The following is a 20,709-nucleotide window of genomic DNA, read 5'->3' on the forward strand; positions in this document are numbered from 1 at the left end:
TCAACCCTGGAACCAGAGAGCGTCTGCGGACTGGGAGAAGTAGGCAGCTCGGCCAGAGCCGCAAGCAATAAAGGTAAGACAAATGCACTGCAGTCCCCCCAACAGCAACACCCTTACCTGTACCCTTAGTGGGCAAGTGACCCCAAGTCCAGTACTGCTAGCAATATACAGGGCAAATTCATGATGAGATATGTAGACAGGAAATGTAAGGACATGTCATACAGCACACCAACCAATTAGTACATGTAATGACTGCATGCAGACCATGGCCAATGTGAAAATTATTTAATTGTAGTGACTGTGAGACAGTAGCGCTTAGCTAATGTACGCTCATATGTCCACAGGTGAAACGTCTCGCAGGCGCTCGCAGGAGGCTGAAGGGACACCACCTGAGAGGGAGGAGAGTCAGGATGCAGGACAAAGTACACCCAATGTACCACAGGAGAAAGCTGCATCAAGTAGCCATCCACCTGCCCAAGACACAGAAATGGGCCAAGAGTTGCAGGCGTCCCCTAGCAGATCACAGTCCCCTCTCCTGCTGTCATCACCAGAAATGCCAGCATCACAGCATGATGTGATACCCCAATCACAACCAGGCAGGAGGCATGTCGTGGCTCCACTCCCCGATTTTGAGTCCGTAGCAGCTGACATGGAGGGTGACGGACAACAGAACTTGCCCCTAGCAGTGAGGCCTGCCACAACACAATCCAGTGCAGGGATGGGCTAAAGTACAGCAAGACGCCGCAGAGTGCAAGAAAGGCCAGCAGATGCACCAGTTGAGGGTGGAAGTGTGTTCCTTGGTCTGGAGGGGAGCATGGTGCGGATACAAAGGATGCAGGGAAAAGCCATCTAGGCATGCCAACGACAGCTGAGGTCCCTGAATAGTAATATGGGAGAGATAGGAAAGGGCATCAGTGAGATGGTACAGGTCAACAAGGAGATGGTACAGGTCAACAAGGAGATGGCACAGGTCAACAAGGAGATGGCAGCAGGGATGCGGGGAATCAACAACTCGGTGCAGCTACTATGCACCAAAATAGACAATGATTTTGCTGCAAGGCACAGGGACAGGCGTCGTGCACATGTCCAAAGTACAGCCATCAACCGCCTGGCCACAGCCACATCCCTGTTATGCAGGATGCGCTCCAACATGCAGGAGGCCATGACACAAAACACTAATGAGGTCACCAGGGGCATGGGCAGGATGACCAGTGCCCTTGAGGCGCTGTTGAATGCACAAACTGCACACACAGCTGCTCTGGATGTGCCTATAAGTGAGGAGAGCACCAGCAGGAGCAGCATTGGAAGCACCCCTGTAACTAAAACCAGGAGGAGCAGGCGCCATGCTGAGGCCACAGGCCAGCAAGACAATGAGCAGGGTGAACAATCTACTAGTGTTACTGGGAAGCGAGCAAGGAAATAACTTTCACAGTGCATGTTGAACTGGTCCAGAACTGTGAGCATTGCAGTTAAATGCTTTCAGGTGCACTTTTGTGCTTAGAAATAACCAACGTCATTACAAAATAAAACTAGTGTTCTAGCATTCTACATATGTCTGCGTCTCATTACTTACTCAGAAATATTTGCGTGTAATCTCCTCACGTCTGTATCTGCCATCACTTGGCGTTGACACTCCAGCAGGTTGTGGTTCAAGCACAGCAACCTCGTCGTCATGATCCTCAAAATCTGACAATTCCACCTCTGTGCCCTTCTTCACAACAAGGTTGTGCAACATGGCACAGGCAGCAATGATTTTACAGCAGGTGATGGGGGTATACTGCCGGGCACCTCCACTCTTATGCAGGCACCTGAACCTGCTCTTCCATATACCAAAGGTGCGCTCCACAATATTTCTTGTGCTCTTGTGTGCCCTATTATATCTCCTTTGGCTGGGTGTTGAGGGGTTGAGGTAGGGGGTGAGGATGAAGGAGCGGAGGGCATAGGCACTGTCTCCTACAAGGAAATGGGAATACATTACTCACATGCATACATGTACTTCTTTCTGCAATAGGTGTTAATGGGGTCGCACACTGTGTCTTACCTAGACGGTGTCATTCACCAAATTCCCCTGCTGTCAGCCGAGCATAGATACCGCTGTTTTGAAATATGAAGGAGTCGTGGGTACTCCCAGGAAATTTTGCCACAAGGTCAGTGATGGTGCACTTGGCATTGCAGATCACCTGCACATTGATGGTGTGGGTGGACTTTCTATTCCTATATATGTATTCGGTGGCAGCAGGGGGACAAATGGGAATGTGGGTGTCATCAATGCAGCCAATGATATTGGGGAAACGCGCCATCAGATAAAAGCCAGTTTTTGTTTGGAGCAGCTCAGCATGGGTTGCAGGGAAAGTGATATAATGGTCCATTTTCTGTAACATGGCGTCAAGGAATTTGTGGAAAAAGCGTGACAGGCTGCTCTGGGTCACCCCACCTACCGCAGCAACCACACTCTGGTAGCTCCCAGACGCAAGCAGGTGTAGGCTGCACAGCACCTGCACGTGGGGTGGAATGGCGTGCGCCCTTGGGGTAGTGTGCTCCAACAGTGGGTGGAGGTCCCTGATGAGGTCCAAGATGGTGTCTGGGTCCAACCTGTATCTCTGGACGATATCTGGCTCTGTGAGCATGAACAAGGTGATCCTCTGTCTGTAGACCTGCTCCTGTCTCTGCCATTCCCTCTCTACTTCCTCCTGTAGCCATAGCCGCCTCGCAATGACATAGAATGCCGCCATTGTGAAAAAAGTATTGAATTTTGGGTCCATTTTTATGGCCTGCACCTGGTTCCCACCTGATTTCAATCCATGGTAAATACAGACTCTTAAATACCGAATTTCAAGCAAATTCGGTATTTCAGAGCTTACCTAATCTCAATATTCAATTCTACCACTTCTTATTTACCGATTCGGTAAAGTTACCGAATCGGTAAACACTCCGAAACGGTAAATATACCGATTCGGTAATTTACTGATTCGCAAACTGTTGCGATTCGGTAAAATTACCGATTCGGAGTGTTTACCGATTCGGTAACTTTACCGATTCGGTAAATTTACCTAATCGGACGATTTTCAGTCCCCTACATGCCGAAAGCACAATACCGGTCGGAAACAGCCGAAAATACCGATTTTCGGCCGTTTCCGACCGGTATTGGGCTACCTACATCTGGCCCGTAGTAACTTGTTATGTGCTTTGGCCTCTGATCTCATAAAGAGTTCAGAGGAGTGTGTTAATAAATAAATACATATATATTTTATATATCCTGTGTGGTGTCCTTTCATTTGATATTCAAGGGGTTACATATGGTAAAACAGCTGGCTTTACACGCCCTCAAGAGTCTTTTAGCCTAAGGCTGTTCTGTCCACGCTACCACTAGGATAGCTGGTCTATAAGGTTGACTTACAACCATCACCATGAGGGTTGTTTGGACTGGTGCAAGGTGTTCACTAGAATAGTGAACATCATATACCAGGCCAACTTCTCACATTGGTGTGCAGCGGTTGGGATTAGGGCTTGCTGTTGTTTTACCACTTGTAATCTTGAGATATCATTTGAAAGATCACATAGGTACCTATAGGTACATATAAAAACAAGTCTTAGTATACTTAAGTTCTACTGAACTTAGCTGTTGTAGAGCCTGGGCCTAGCACACCCTGACTACCACTCCTAGAGAGGTTCTGTAGGAAAACAAATAGTGTAGGTAGGTGCAACACCACACCTCACTAGAAACCATGTCTCAGACAGTGAACCCCAGTGGTTCTCTGCCTGCAGAAGTAGATCCCTTGAGGACTGCTTTGAGATATGAAGCCTTAGCCTTCCAAGAATTGAGACAATTGTGTACTTCTAGAAGGCTAAAACAGGGTTCAAACCCTACCATCAAGTTCCTGGTTGAGCTCTTAGAAGAGTATGATGCTCAACAGCCACCTAAGACAGGTGACACAGGTAGTGCAGATGAAGTCTTTCCCTCTTCTGATGATAATACTGATACTCCTGTACCAGAGGAAGAAGAGGGGGTAGAAGAATATGATTCTGATCTTGAGACAAACAGCCAGGTCCCAGTCAGAAGACTTAGCCAGGCTAACCTAAGCATACATGGGAGTCAGTATGGGCAGCCCGTATACAGACCCCTAAGTGGGCTTAACCAGAGGCAGAGAAGGGGAAGATCCCACTCCAGGGAATCCCTCCAATCTCATGCTTCAAATAGCTCTCATGGCCTTGCTCAAAGAGAAGGGAACATGAGGCAAAAATGAGAGAGGCTGCTCCTAGGATTGAGAGGCAGGAACTTGAGGTTGCCTTGGCCAAAGAGAAGCTTGCTCGTGCTAGAGAGCATAGAGAGAGTGGGTTAGAACCCACTGGTGGCAGCAATATCCCTAAGGATAAAGATAGGTCCTATGAGAATAGACACCTAAGCAAGATTGTGCCCCCCTACAAAGAAGGGGATGACATCCACAAATGGATACCTGCTTTGGAGAGAGCCTGCAAAGTGCAGCAGGTACCCCAAAGTCAGTGGGAAGCAATCTTATGGCTCTCCTTTTCTGAAAAAGGCAGAGATAACCTCCTCACAGTTAGTGATGAGGATGCTAAAAACTACTCAGCCCTGAAGAGTGCTCTGATTGATGGGTTTGGCTTAACCACTGGACAGTACAGGTTGATGTTCAGGGATACCCAGAAGACACAGACTCAGGACTGGACTGATTTTGTAGATTGTGCTACTAAGGCTCTGGAGAGCTGGTTATTGGGCAGCAAAGTACAGGACTTTACAGGATTGTATAATTTGATTATGAGGGAGCAGATCCTTAGAAATTGTCAAAACCAGCTTCTACAGCAGCACCTGGTGGACTCAGATCTGACCTCTCCACAAGAATTGGGTAAGAGGGGGGCAGACAAATGGGTCAGAACCAGGATTAGGCCTAAAAATCAGGGTGGTGACCAGAAGAAAGATTCTACCAAGCCCCAAGAGAAAGGTGGGGATAAATCAAAAGACAAGTCCTCCACAGGGCCTCAAAAACTCCAATGGTGGGGGTGGGTCCCAAAACACTTCCTCTAACCAAAAGAAACCTTATTGCCATGTCTGTAAACAGCCTGGCCACTGGAAGACTGACAGCAGTTGCCCAAGGGCCAACAATAAGGAAACATTCCCCCAAGTAATGCTCTCAGACCTCCTGTTACTGTTAGTAGTAATCCCCCAGGTGGTGGGAGTGCCCCCAAGAATTTGGCTGGGTTTACTTTGGGAACTCAGGTGGACTCTGGCCTACCCAGGTTCCCTACCACAGCTACTCTTGTCTGTGAGAATGGCATGGGGTTTGCCAACGTCACTGCTTGTCCCAACACTTTGGGAAAGTACAGACAGGAGCCCCTCATCAATGGCCATAAAGTTGAAGCCTACAGAGACACAGGGGCTCTAGCATCACTATGGTGACTGACAGTCTAGTCCCCTCAGGACAACTTTTACCTGGGTTCACCTATCAGGTGACCAACATTGATGGAGTGCAGAAAGATCATCCCATGGCAGTAGTAAATCTCAGCTGGGGAGGTGTCACTGGCCCTAAGAGAGTGGCAGTGTGTACAAACTTGCCTGTAGATTGTCTACTGGGGAATGGTCTAGAGATCTCAGCCTGGGCTGAGGTAGAACAAGAAACCCATTCCAAAATGGTAGGCCTTCCAGAAAAGGTTAGTGGGGCTGTGATGGCTACAGCCCCAGCTCAAGCAGAATTCCTTCCTAAAGAGGTTGGAAGGGCTGTGATGGTCACAGCCCACACCCAAACAGAGTTCCTTCCTGAAAAGGTTGGTAGGGCTGTGATGGTCACAGCCCAAACTCAAACAGATGTTAGTGTTGTGAAGCCTGAAACTATGGATCGCTCCACTCAGACAGAGAGCATTGGGGAGGAAGAAAAGTCTCCCTCCCACCAGACATTAGGTGAGAGTCAGCCTCCTCAGGGAACTGACCCTACCCCTTGTGAAGAAACTGCCCCAGAGGTAGCCAGGCCTGGCCTGACAGAGCCTCTGATGTCAGTGGACCCTTCCAAGGAGGGACCCAGTCTGGAGCAGGTAACCTGCCCCTCTCTACCCTGCCACAATCAGCCCAGGGCTGTAGAGGTCAGGGAGGCCAGTGGACCCCAAAGGGCCCCCTGTCCACAGGAACACCCCCATCAGCAGATTAGGAGCACCAAAGCTATAAACCCTAGCCAGGTGAAAATTCCAAACACTCCTGAGGGATCTCCCTTACACCTAGTTAAGAACCTCCCCCAGATGGACTCTGTTGGGCAGAGCCAAACCTGGGACCAAAGGGCCCCAAACCTGACCTGTCCCTCCAGTGAGCCAACAGAAGGGACCCAGCCTCCAGCTGTGGGTAGCCAGAGGTTGACCCTGAGAGCGCAGTGCAACTCAGTCATGGAAAGAAAGGCATATATGGTGGATAGTGATTGGAGGAAGCTGAGCCCAACATTAGTGGAGCCTCACTTCAATACTCCATTCCCACACCATCCTTTTACTTTGCCAAAACACACCACAGGTAGAGATTCCTTATGGTGGAGACCCTCTGATACCCCTAGGGTGAGGGATTGCTTAGTGGACCATGAGACAGGGGGTAACCATGCTAGTGCAGGTACTTCCTCATATGGCCACTTAGGCAATATAGGCTTACCTGGTCAAGGAAAGCCTTATCTCCTTTCGTTTGGGGGGGGGGGGTTGTGTAGGAAGGTGGATACCTGACTATGGTTACCCCCAACTTTTTGCCTAGTGTTTAGCTGATTTTCGACTTAGTTGGCCTGGGATCCTGCTATTCAGGACCCCAGGCTATCTGCTCTCTCTGTAAAATGGACTCCATGTACTGTAGGTACATACCAAATTGGATCTTGGGTCACCTTTGTGAGTCCCTGTCTAGTGTACCATAGGTACCCAGGGCATAGGTGCACCCAAGAACTACCAGGGGCTGCCGCATATATTATGCCACCCCTGGCTGGCCACCTAAATTGACACAACTGGCTGATCACTCAGCTGGGGCATGGTCGTGTAATCACCCCTTGCTTAGGTATAGTATCCCTATACCTACCTTATATATAGACCCATAGTAACCTATAAGTCACTCCTATGGCAGGCCTTAACAATCCTGGAGGCAGAGTGCTTGGTTATATGTGAGATGGTGCTCTAGCATGAGCTGAGCCTGTCTGCAGCTTTCAGAACCATGTCCTTATAGCTGTTCTATGATATCGCCATACCATATACTCTTAAGTGCATTATAATCCTCGCGGTTGTATGCTAACTTTGATTTGGCTTTATCTAAACATGTTGTGTAAGGTGTCATACGCTTTGGAATACTACCCCTTCGCCAATTCTGGCGACGGAGGTAGCATTCCACCCTTCTAGAGGGAGAAGACATGTTGTTGCTGACTATCCCGGTTAAAGTTAACCAGAGCCCCAGCGTCACAAAATGGACGCTGCTGCCACAGACACAAGTCTGACCTCCTGCTGCTGGGGGTCCTTCCAGTCACGGAGGTTTGGACAATAGGTTTCCTGCCTGGAGAGGTGCGAGCACCACCCCAGACAGGACTTTGTGTATTGGGACAGGGAGGGCTGAATAGAATGAGACACTGCCTAGGGCACACTAGGTGCTCCATGCATACCTCAGTTCAAACCGGTTGCTGGGGCACTCCAGGACCAGCTCTGGCGCGAAACTGGACAAAGGAAAGGGGTGTAACCACCCCCCTTCCTGGTCCCACCCACAGGAGGGACCTAGAAAATAATCCAGTCCCTTTTAGTTGTATAAAGGTAGGAGCTGAGCCCCAGGATTTTTAGATTTGATCAAGAACTGAAACTTGAAACAAAACTCTGGACCTTCGACCTTCTGCTGAAGCTGAAGACTGAAGAATCTCTCTTGTGGCCAAGGAGTGACCACCCTGGGCAACCAGGCACCATCCAGCAAATCAACGGCTTGCTTTGTCGACGCTCCCGCCGGGACCCGAGCACAGAGCCTGACAAGACCCAGACTTCCAGACCTCTCTGACCCTCTCTTCACGTCTGCAGCATAGCTGAGATCCGTGGAGGTGACAAGACACGTGGGACCGGACATCTTGAAAAGTCCACGACTTGCTAACTGTGCAGCTTCTGAGGTATCCTCGCAGCTGTGCACTGGGGATTGAGAAGCCCCGAATCCGAGCTCCACCTGCACCGAAGATCAGCCCTCCACACTCCACGAGTTCTGCGTGGGGCCCTTCTGCTTGTGTTCTGCTCGACGCGTTGTCCGGTTGCTGGCCCGTTGGCTAGTAGCCTCTATGACGACAATCCTTTTGAATCACCTCACTGGTCTGGTTGCTCTAGCGTGGCCCTTGCCTCCCTACAAAGGTGAGGCACCTCAGACCTTTCTGGTCTGCATCAGAAGCCTTCTTTGAATCCTGCGTGGGTTGCCTTTGCCAAGGCTTGTTGACTCCAATCCGGCGGTTGACCCCTCCATCTGCGGGAACCTTCATGGGACAACTCCTCTCCAGCATCTGGTTGTCCTCGACACCTCCTGGTCCGCGTGGCTGAAGAGACAAACTTCACGACAGCACCTGATTGCTCCTCGGCGTCGTCTGGTTCCTTCCTGGTTCCACCCGGTCACTGGCTAGTGACCCAGACTCTGTCCTCTCTGCTTTCAGGTCTTCTTAATCCTCGATCCACCCTTGGATCCACCCGGACATCTTTCCTCCAGGTCTCCATAGGCTTCAACGGCGAAACCCAACACATCTTCACACCTATGCACCCGCTTCCTGTGGGTGAGGTAACGCGAGTACTTCGGTGCTCCCAAGGGTATTGACTATCCAAGTGCCTAGGTTTTTAGTTGTTTCCTCCTAGCTAAACCGGAAGTGGCCTAAATCCTTCTTTTTCTAACTCTAAGTTCCCATTGACTGAAGATTAACTCTCGCGTGTGAGTAAAGACTCTGCACGCGCTGCCTGTGGGCCTCCCACTTCTAAACTAAGGTTCAAATAGTGTAGCCCCAGCGATTCCCTAGGCCCTAAGCCTTTACTTTTCTCGTGACGTGGTACTTATACCACTTTCTTAATATATGGTTTGCTTCGCACCTAGGGCCTAACTGTAAATAGTGCGATTTAAAGTATTCTGATTAAGTAACTTGTTATGTGCTTTGGCCTCTGATCTCATAAAGAGTTCAGAGGAGTGTGTTAGTAAATAAATACATATATGTTTTATATATATCCTGTGTGGTGTCCTTTCATTTGATATTCAAGGGGTTACATATGGTAAAACAGATGGCTTTACACGCCCTCAAGAGTCTTTTAGCCTAAGACTGTTCTGTCCACGCTACCACTAGGATAGCTGGTCTATAAGGTTGACTTACAACCATCACCATAAGGGTTGTTTGGACTGGTGCAAGGTGTTCACTAGAATAGTGAACATCATATACCAGGCCAACTTCTCACAGGGCGCAAGCCTGATAATTGTAAGAAAGGAGTGAACTGAAAAGAGACAACTGCAACAGGAGTTCAGAATATATTTAGGGGTAAGCACCTTTAATTAAGATGTCCTGTAGAGGTCACAACTGGACATCTGATGATGAATTTTAGCTAGATACCTCTTTATGAAGACACTGATGCATAATATCAAGTACCTAGGATGTAATATATCAGATACTTTACTGGGAACCAGTACAGGGTCCAGTGAAGTGATCTGCCCAATCCAAAAACTTTTTCGACTGAAGCGATTTTACCCTCGCTAGAGTACATTTGTACTTTCTGCTGCAGTAGTTGTGTCTAGAAATTACTGTGATGCCTAGCCCCACATCATAGGTCTTTAAAGAAAAGGAGGACAGTAAAGGTCAAGTCAAGTGATCTTGAAAAAGTAGGGTTTCATTTATGGCATATTGGCATAGAGCAGCGCAGCAAGGCACCTTGCTGGGCTGCCCTATGCTAAAGTGAAAGGGCAGAAATGCATTGTATTTAAGCAATACGGTGCATTCCTGTCCTTTCTGCCTGTGCTGGCGCAGTTTTGGCAGCTTAGTGCCAATGTAGGCACCTTTGCTCCTTATTACGCCTCACCTCGGGAGGTGTATGAATTTGGCACTTCCCCAGGTTTGCATCACTTTGTAAACCTGGGGCAGTATCAAATTCCATGGGTGTTGCATAGGAAACCCCACTGCTACACCCATGGAACGTCTCCTGGACGCATAGGAAGGTGACTCAGCTATTTGCACTGCATCGCCTTACTCATGATTAATGAGGCCACTCAAAGCCACGCAGGGTGGATTTGCATGCCTTCATAAATCTTTATAAAATCCCACAAATAAGCCCCATAGTTCTAGCAACTAAGGGCCTCAATTATGGCATTTTGGTGTAGGGCAGCACAGCCAGGAAGCTTGCTGTGCTGCCCTACGCCAAACGGAAAGAATTGGAATGCACCATATTTAACCAATACGGTGCATTCCTGTTTTTTTTGCCTGTGCCGGTGCCGTTTCTGCAGCCTAGCGCCAACGTAGACACCCTTGCACCATGGTGCAAGGGCGCCTCCATTGAAGGCAAGATTGTTTTTTGTGCAGAAAGGGGCACCTTCCAGTACAAAAACAATAATAAGAGGCGTTTTCCTCTTTTTATGTGTGCTGCAGAATACAGAACACATGGAAAGAGAAAAAAAAACATTTTCTATGCAGGGTGGCTTTGGGTGGCTTCATAAATCCTTTTGAGAGCACTATGTCACGCATGCACCACTTTATATAGTGCAAAAGTGATGCAGGGCTCTCATAAATAAGGTCCTAGACCCTAATTTAAAGTAGATTCAAACAAACGTACAATCCTATTTTCCTTGGCTCCCACATAAATCGCTCATGATATTTAAATATAAACATAAAATAGAAAATTGCCTTTTTTCAATTACTTCTGTCATCACTTGATCACCACTTTCCTGCACGTTCTCTGGAGTAACCTCCCCTATGTACCACATGTGTCTATAAGTAAATGAATTATAATTTACTGCTTCAAGACTGTGGAAATTAAAACTCCATTGTTTTCTAAATCGGTTTTGTTCTTGGTTGTTGCAATTTTCTATTTTATGTTTATATTTAAATATCATGAGCAATTTATGTGGGAACTCAAAAAACCGAGGAAATTAGGATTGTAAGTTTTGTTTGCATCTACTTTAAATTAGGGTCTAGGACCACTGTCTTTCATAACGAATTGTACCCAAGTCCAGGACCATTTTGAGTCATCCCATTTTTGATAATGGCTCTCATAAATAAGGGGCTTATTACAATGGCGGGAGGACCGCTACCGTCAGCCCGTCGGTGGTGGTCCGCCCGCAATTCTGAGGGCCGAGCAGACCGCCACATTAAGACGGCGGTCTGATCGTTGGTGGTCAGAAAATCCGACTGCCACAGTCCCGACAGTCGGATAAAATCCAACCTCCAAATGGACCACCTGCATCAGCCAGAATGGTGGCGGTGCCTGTTAGGCACTGCTGGTAAGATAATGATATCCATCCCCGCTAGCCTTCTCATGCCGGTTCAAACGCCATGAAAAAGCTAGCAGGGATGGACATCAGGGCCCCGTAGCGACCCCCTCCTTCCACCCTGTAGAATTAGGGGTCACCATATCTTGAATGTTTGCATACTTGCTCCACGAGTGGGCTGCACACAGCAGTAAAGAAGAGGTTGTGATGGCTGTTAATGTAATAAAAATACGCTTCCCCTACAGGATAAACATAGGGTGTGGCGTGAACGTGGGGGCACATTTTCAGTAGCAAGCCTCCCCAACCACAGAGTGGCATTATTTCTCTTTTAATTTAATAGATGAATTTACTGATACATCTGGGTCCAAACCAATCGCTCTCTCGCTTTTTTTTTCTGTTCCCTCAACCACCGCCCCTCCCCGTTTTCTATGTTCCCTTTCTTTTATTCGGTCCGCCTGCCCCTGGGGAGTGTGCATTCAAAAATTGCAAATTGGGCTATTTACCATCCCCTATTATTCAATATGATACATTAAATGATTAAAATGTTTCATGCTTTCTTTTGCAGATTTGCCTGTTCATGTTGGAGGTGTTATGGCAATTATAAAATTGCTTTTACAATGACTTAAGCACTCATAAGGCTGGAAGGTTGCTTTAAAATATGTTTCCTTCACATTATTCATCTAATTACTTCCAAGAATACTCATTTGCAAGCCTTTAACCTTCTGTGACTTCACCCTTAGTCCTCGGACTAAGAGCACAATGGGCCGCGTTCAAAAATGATTTTCGGTCTGCGAGATCGTGAGCTTGAAATCCGAGAAATGCTTGACAGGACAAAGGCCTTACCGTATATCCTTTGGACACGTGAATCTTACAAAGAGGATTTTTTTCGCATCCTAAAGGCAGGGAAAGGTTATTTTGTGTCATTAAAAAAAGAATTGCATTGAAGAAGCAACCGCGTGTGTGCGAAGGAAAACAGTGGGTTGGACTGAAAACAAAGGGGTTGGAACCCTCGCGCGCAGTTGCCCGCCATTTTTTTAATGCCCGCGTCGACTCCTCACTGACCTGAAACTTGGGGCCTGTCAAAGAACTCGAGGCCCTGAGCAGCGCGTCGCTGAAACAGAAATACAGTTCATTCAAAAGTTAATTATCCGGTGAAGGGTTCATGAAATTAAATAATAGCTCTATAAACCCGTGGTTGGCCTTTTAAAATAGCCCTGGTACGGTCCACTGAAATGTCATGGTACCGGGGTCTGCTTGAAGTATACTCTTTTGATGATGTAGTCTTTGATGAACTACGGTAATGGGTCTGTGCGCTTACAATAAAACATGCATATTACTTGGCTAACGATTATAATGCAATGCTGAATAATCTTTTATTTGTCCTCTTGCTCTGGTACTGAGAAATACTGCACCCAGGCCAGAGACAGAATCCACCAGTTCCCAATGAAAATGTAATGCCAAAAAGATGGGCTGCCTATATCCAAACCCCTCCACCCCTCACACCCATATTTGTTTATTTCTCTGCAACCTCAGATTCCAGCAACCCTGTTGGGTACCAGACCTGGAGCTCAGATTCAGAATGCAGGGCAACCAGAGAGTGTTTACATCCTGCTATTTGAAACTCCATTGACCGAGCTCTTCTTGCCTAGCATCCAGCATGAGAGGAAGGTGAGGGAGAGTCAGAGAGAGAGTGAGCGAGCAGGTGTGTGTGTACAGAACAGCACAAAGGTTGTTCCTACGTAACAGCACTACTATGACATATTTCACCCTTCCCGATCATAATAGTCCAGTAGGGTGATCAGTGGGCCAGTGGGAGCCAGAGGTTGTTGCGTGTTACTATTGTTAGGTGGCAAAGTCTTAGGGGCAGATTTATGAGGCCCTTGCGCCTCTTTGCGCCGCAATTGCGTCACTTTATTTGACGCAACGGTGGTGCAAACAATGCGCCCTATTTACAACGTGACGCATCTAGGAGATGCGTCACGTTGTAAAGCCCTGCGCCATAAGGAGGCGTTCCTGCGCAGGGGGGGGGGGTGTTCCTGCGCAGGAACGCCTCCTAAAAGTGGCTGAGTGAAATCTATAAGATTTCACTCAGTCACTTTCAGGCCAATGCTGCGTCAAAACCCTGCGCCTGCTTGAAGCAGGCGTAGGTCTTGACGCAGCATTGTGAAGATGGGGCACCCCCGAGCCTTGCTGGAGCTGCGTCGCGCTTGCGACGCAACTCCAGCAATGCGCCACCTTTACGGCACAGATGCGTCACGCATCTGTGCCGTTTTTGCCCCATAGTGCGCCGCATTTACAATGCGGCGCACCATGGGTGGCGGAGCAGCGGCGCAAGATAACTGGCGCATCCCTGGGGATGCGCCAGTTATCATAAATCTGCCCCTTAGAGCCTGGTTGAGAGGTCTGATTTACCCCTCAACAGGTGTTTACCATTTCTGTTGAGGCCTCCTCTTGGCTTGGTTGATGTCTGAGGTGTCACCGCCCTCACCGCCACACTAGACGAGGGGTATCCACACGTGTCTGACAGTCGGTTTTCTGGTCTTGTTGATGCTCTGGTATCCCTATCAGATGAGAGAGTAGGGAGCAAGGGAAGATGGACAAGTTTCAACTTTATTGTCGTCTTGTTAAAGTTCCAGTGTTTCCTTTTTCCAGTGTGGGGCTCCTTTTGTCTATTTTACTCAGTACACGTCTTGTGTGATGACCCTGTCTTCTTAGATAGCTGCGATGATTATTCCTTATACCGTGGACTGCTTCAATAGTTGGATTTCAAAATGGATTTGCAACTTTCCTCTTGGATGTCCGCCTTTGATGAGTACTTGACCACCTACATTGATATTCACTTTCTTGGTCCTTTGCTCGTGGCTCATCTGATCACTGCTCTTTGCCTGCAGGTTTTTATGTATTCAACGTCCAGGCTTGTGATGGTTCAGGTGAGGATCCTGAGTGCAGAAAAGGAGAAGAGCAACTGGGATTTATCAAGTTGATTATTTATAGTCAACATAATGTTACATCAAAAGCTATGGGGAGCACTTTCTTGAGGGTTGTTAAAAAACATGTGTCCTCTTTATTTGCTTGAGGCCAGCAGGGTGTTTACATTGGACTGGATTTCACACTGTCGGAGTGCTGCTGCTGGAAAAAGGAAATATCAAGAAGACTCATGTAGTTGAATTACTCTTTGTCTGGGAATGGACTGAGAAGTGGTGTTCTTGGTCCATCGGTAATTTCTGACTCTCAAGACTACTCAAGGGTAAGAAAAACGCTCCACAAGTAGAGTGGGTATCCAATGCTATCCAGAAGGACATTTTTCCTCAAGCTGGGGAGCTTATTCAAGGATCAAAAGAAGAGGGGAGAGGAAGCTTCTTTCGTCTTATGAACATGTGGCTTCATGTCCATTGAGCAGCCCTTGAAGATGTGGATATATGGGGTACCAGAATAAAATATATAGAGAACTTTTGCTACAATGTTCGAAAGTTTCAACATTTGTTTTCAAATCATACACATTTGCTGCCCGTGAGAGAAACTGTATTTTACAGGACTGCTCTTTTCTAAGAACGTTTCTACTCCTAAAATGGATGACATTGCTTTGTTTCAGTGCCAAAATAAATGCTCTGCTACCCCGAGTGGCTATCTTTGACAAACAGACACCGAGCATTGGGGTGTTAAAATTTCACTCCCATAGTCTGCTTTGATTCCAAAAAGCATCCTGGTTTGATTTATAATCTGAATACACAAGAGAGGCCCAGTGGGACCAAGAAACCCCACCAATGATGTACTGCTCCTTGGCCAATGACAATACAGACAAAATACGTCTGGTTACTATGTAAAACAAGCATTTGCAATGCAATAGGTCTCTCATTACTGAAGGTGTGCGCTATTGGTGTCGCAAATAATGCAATGCCAATAGCTCAAACTTTCAGTAATGAAAGACTTATTGCACTGCAAATGCTTGTTTAATGTTAGAGTGCTATTGTGAAGCGTTCTGTCGCCTATGGTGTATCCTCATACCTCCGAAAATTCTCCAAAGAAAATGAAGGGATTTTCATTTACCAATGAGGCCAACACCTCTTAAAGGCAGGTGAGGCCACTACAGACTCAACTTTATCAGATCTCATACATAATTAATATGTGAATGACTCTACCCGGGCCCCACTGTCCTGTCACAAGTGGTGGCCAGCCTGACATCATCCGTATTTCCTATAGGCCAGTCAGCCTCTGATTCACATTATCATTATGTATCGTCAACTAGGGGTGGGCAGAAAACTCCGCACTGCCAGTGTAGCGGAGAAAGCCAGCCACCCCTGCTCCCCGCCCCAGTCCCTGCTTCTGAAAGCAGCCAGGCAGGAGAGAGCCTCCCTGGGCCCCAGTGGAACCCCGTCCCCAGCGCCTGGACCCTCGGCTGGTTTGCAGGACGGAGGCTCCCGCACTGCAAGGCCCGCTAGATGGAGCATGAGCCCCGGGCCCAGTCCCAGGTTCCCTACTCTAGCCAGGCCCAGGGAGAGCCTCCCCGGGCCACGGCGGACCCCTGTCACCAGCGCCCGTTCCTTGGCTGGCTTCCAGGATGGGAGGCTCCCGCAGCCTGGGACCCTGGGACGCAGCAGGCGCCCCGGGCCCGGTCCCAGCTTCTGAACCCTAGCCAGGCCGGGAAAAGCCTCCCCGGGCGCCGGCGGACACCATCACCAGCGCCCGGACCCTCAGCCGGTTTCCAGGATGGAGGGCTCCTGCAGCCTGGGACCCTGGGACCCTGGGACGCAGCACAAGCCCTGGGCCCGGTCTCAGCTTCTGAACCCTAGCCAGGCCGGGGAGAGCCTCCCCATGCCCCAGCGGACCCCCGTCAACAGTGCCCGGAACCTCGGCTGGCTTCCCAGACGGATGGCTCCCGCAGCCTGGGACGCAGCACGAGCCCCGGGCCCAGCTTCCAAACCCTAGCCAGGCTGGGAAAAGCCTCCCCGGGCCCCGGCAGACACCGTCACCAGTGCCCGGACCCTCGGCCGGTTTTCAGGATGGGGGTCTCCCGCAGCCTGGGACCCTGGGACGCTGGGACGCAGCACAAGCCCTGGGCCCCGGTCCCAGCTTCTGAACCCTAGCCAGGCCAGGGAGAGCCTCCCCGCGCCCCGGAAGACCCCCGTCAACAGTGCCCGGAACCTCGGCTGGCTTCCAGGACGGGGGGCTCCTGCAGCCTGGGACCCTGGGATGCAGCACGAGCCCCGGGCCCGGTCCCAGCTTCCGAACCCTAGCCAGGCCGGAGAAAGCCTCCCCGGGCCCCGGCGAACCCCCGTCACCAGCGCCCAGAACCTCGGCTGGCTTCCAGGATGGGGGGCAGCTGCAGCCTGCGACCCTGGGATGCAGCAGAAGCCCCGGGCCCGGTCCCAGCTTCCAAACCCTAGCCAGGCCGGGGAGAGCTTTCCAGGGCCCCAGCAGACCCCCGGTCCCCAGCGCCCAGACCCTCGGCCATCTTCCAGGACGGGGCTCCCACAGCCTGGGAACCTGGGACACAGCACAAGCCCTGCGCCCGGTCCCAGCTTCTGAACCCTAGCCAGGCTGGGGAGAGCCTCCCCGGGCCCTGGTGGACCCCGTCACCAGTGAGGCAAACACCTCTTAAAGGCAAGTGAGGTCAGGACAGACTCAACTTTATCAGATCTCATACATAATTAATATGTGAATGACTCTACCCGGGCCCCACTGTCCTGTCACAAGTGGTGGCCAGCCTGACATCATCCGTATTTCCTATAGGCCAGTCAGCCTCTGATTCACATTATCATTATGTACCGTCAACTAGGGGTGGGCAGAAAACTCCGCACTACCAACGTAGCGGATAAAGCTATCCACTCCTGCTCCCCGGCCCAGTCCCTGCTTCTGAAAGCAGCCAGGCAGGAGAGAGCCTCCCTGGGCCCCAGTGGAATCCCGTCCCCAGCACCTGCACCCTCGGCTGGTTTGCAGGACGGGGGACTCCAGCACCCCAGGGCCCGCCGGACGGAGCACGAGCCCCGGGCCTGGTCTCAGGTACCATACTCTAGCCAGGCCCAGGGAGAGCCTCCCCGGGCCGCGGCGGACCCTGTCACCAGTCCCCGGACCCTCGGCTGGCTTCCAGGATGGGAGGCTCCAGCAGCCTGGGACCCTGGGATGCAGCACGAGCTCCAAGCCTGGTCCCAACTTCCAAATCCTAGCCAAGCTGGGGAGAGCCTCGCCGGGGCCCCGCGGACCCCCTTCACCAGTGCCTGGACCTTCGGCTGGCTTCCAGGATGTGGGGCTCCCGCAGACTGGGACCCTGGGATGCAGCACGAGCCCAGGGCCCGGTCCCAGCTTCCGAACCCTAACCAGGCCAGGGAAAGCCTCCCCGGGCACCGGCGGACCCCCGTCACCAGCGCCTGGACCCTCGTCCGGCTTCTAGGATGGGGGGACTCCTGCAGCCTGGGACCCTGGGACGTAGCATGAGCCCTGGGCCCAGTCCCAGCTTCTGAACCATAGCCATTCATAAAGGGGGTGGTGATGGACAGAGCATCTGAATTAAGCAGAACACTCCTACCCAGTCAAAAGATCAGGGCTTGATCCATCACCGTTTTTTAGCTCACTGCACCATCCCAGTTCAGAACCTGGCTACATGCAAATTAGTCTGACCCTGGCCCAGTGCATTATGGGAACAGGGCAGACCAAACTACCAAGCCAATTCTTCACTGGAAAGGAAACAAGCTTCCGGGGACCGGTTTCTGGCATTACAGCCGTCTTCGGCCCGGCTTGCTTGAATCCTGGTGGTGCAGTGAGCAAGGGACTCACATCTGAGCATACCCTTCCATAACTCGGGGTGGGCACCCGCGCCGAAAATCGGCAAAGGGAGATCCCCACACCGGGGAATCCCTTGAAAAGGTGATTGCAGCTCCGGACTGCAGTTGAAAATAACAGCGCTCCCCTGGAGGAGAAATCAAGCGCTTCCCACGCGCTTTGGGAAAATAAGTCACAAGTCCAGGCAAAGTCTTTAGGAAGGCAGGGGGGGGCAAAGGCTGGGCCCAGGGGCCAGCTCACAGGGCCCTCCAGGCAGGGAGGCAGCACCGAGTGGTGGTTCCTCCTGGCACCCAGCAGCAGCAGCAGGCCCCCCTCAAGTTAGGATCAGGAAGAAGAACATTTTGCCAGGGGTCACAGCCCCTTCTAATACACATAAATCCTTTGTCTGGGATGCAGGGTTAAGGGAAAAACCAGTCGCAGCTGGTTTTGGAGCACTCTGTTTTGCTCATCCCCTCTCCCCATTCACTAGTCAGGCTAGGGTCATCAGTCGCACCACAGGGGGTGGAGCCAGCATTGTGTAGGGAAAGCCCAGCCCTATTCAGGTCCCAGGTGCACCCCTCCCTCACATCAATATGCAGATCTCTTCACTCACCATCCATCCTGACTTCCTGGAGCCAGGCACACCAGCCAGCTCCAGCCAATCACAAGCCAGATAGTCATTTTACCTTTATTACACAGACAGGCGAACTTCTAGAAGTGGCACTTCCACACTAGACACATTAACGCCGCACACATCATCGCGCAGCATTTACTCTAACGAGTCCGCACATACCAAACTCGACCCTGCACTCCCCACACATCAGGAACGAACATGGACACATACATTCCCCATGCATTCTTATGGGAGGGCAGGCCTATCTCACAACATGCACTCAGAGTGCACACGCTCTTTACACTGGGACACAGTGAAAGTGCGCAGAAGCCAAAATTAACTAACACCAAGTCACATACCAAAGCTAAAGGTTTAGGGGTGAACCTGCCAGAAGGGCCAAGTCCAACACACCGACTCCCTTTCGATCAGCTGAGGGCAATGGTGGCCATCGCCCGTCCCTTCCGAACGGTGCTCGCCCATCTCTTAGGACCGACTGACCCATGTTCAACTGCTGTTCACATGGAACCTTTCTCCACTTCGGCCTTCAAAGTTCTCGTTTGAATATTTGCTACTACCACCAAGATCTGCACCTGCGGCGGCTCCACCCGGGCCCGCCTCCCTGGCTTCAGTGCTTACCGCAGCGGCCCTCCTACTCGTCGCAGCTTAGCCCCCGCGGCTCTCAGCACCGGCGACGGCCAGGTATGGGCCTGACGCTCCAGCGCCATCCATTTTCAGGGCTAGTTGATTCCGCAGGTGAGTTGTTACACACTCCTTAGCGGATTCCGACTTCTATGGCCTCCGTCCTGCTGTCTATATCAAACAACATCTTTTCAGGGGTCTGATGAGCGTCGGCATCTTAACCCGGCGTTCGGTTCATCCCGCAGCACCAGTTCTGCTTACCAAAATGGCCCACTAGGCACTCGCATTCCATGCCAGCGAGCTGGGATTCTTACCTCTTTAAAGTTTGAGAATAGGTTGAGATCGCTTCGGCCCCAAGACCTCTAATCATTCGCTTTACCAGATAAAACTGGGGGTTCTGAGCGCCAGCTATCCTGACGGAAACTTCAGAGGGAACCAGCTACTAGATGGTTCGATTAGTCTTTCGTCCCTATACCCAGGTCGGACAACCAATTTGCACGTCAGAACCGCTACGGACCTCTACCAGAGTTTTTTCTGGCTTCGCCCTGCCCAGGCATAGTTCACCATCTTTCGGGTCCTATCACGCACTCTTATGCTCCACCTCCCTGACAGAGCGGGCTAGAAGGGCCGGTGGTGTGCCCAATGCTGAAAGCGCGGTGGGATCCCACCTCAGCTGGTGCACGCCGGCCCTCACCTTCATTGCGCCACAGGGTTTCGTTCGGCCCTCCGACTCGCGCACGTGTTAGACTCCTTGGTCCGTGTTTCAAGACGGGCCGGGTGGGTAACCGACATCGCCGCAGACCCCTGGTGCTTGGTGTGATCCGGGCACACGAGGTGACAGAGGGGACCCAAGGGGCAAAAGTACACAACCTCCTGGAGCCCTCGTTGAGATCGGGGAGGCAAATGGCACCTCATCGGGACTTCCAGGGAAGCTCGGCCATCTGGTCACCCCATAGGAAAGCATTGGGTGCGATGGCCGAGGGGATCGGTGTGACCAGATGGCTGAGGGGATTGGTGCGACCAGATGGCTGAGGAGAAAGGTGCAACCAGATGGCCGGGCACGCAAGGGAAGCCATCTGGTCACTCTGTGTCCCAACGAAAGAGTGAGTGCGCGCCGTGGCATGGGGGACTGGAGACCCAGGCCCCCAGTTGGGCCCAGCCACGGAGGCTGAAAGGGGGGGACCCGAAGGGCCCTCCGACCTGGGGCCCACGGACACCTTGACAAGGAGGGAAGGCTTGCACGGGACCGATGGACCCCTGTCCTGGGCCCTCGGTG

General features: G+C 50.9%; 1 pseudogene; it reads right to left on the minus strand.

Moving 5' to 3' along the window:
* Nucleotides 1-19,079: 19,079 nt before the first annotated feature.
* Nucleotides 19,080-20,189, minus strand: LOC144786488 (28S ribosomal RNA; annotated as a pseudogene).
* Nucleotides 20,190-20,709: the final 520 nt, after the last annotated feature.

The sequence above is a fragment of the Lissotriton helveticus genome, chromosome 10 (genome assembly GCF_964261635.1).
Source record: "Lissotriton helveticus chromosome 10, aLisHel1.1, whole genome shotgun sequence".
Lineage (NCBI taxonomy): Eukaryota > Metazoa > Chordata > Amphibia > Caudata > Salamandridae > Lissotriton > Lissotriton helveticus.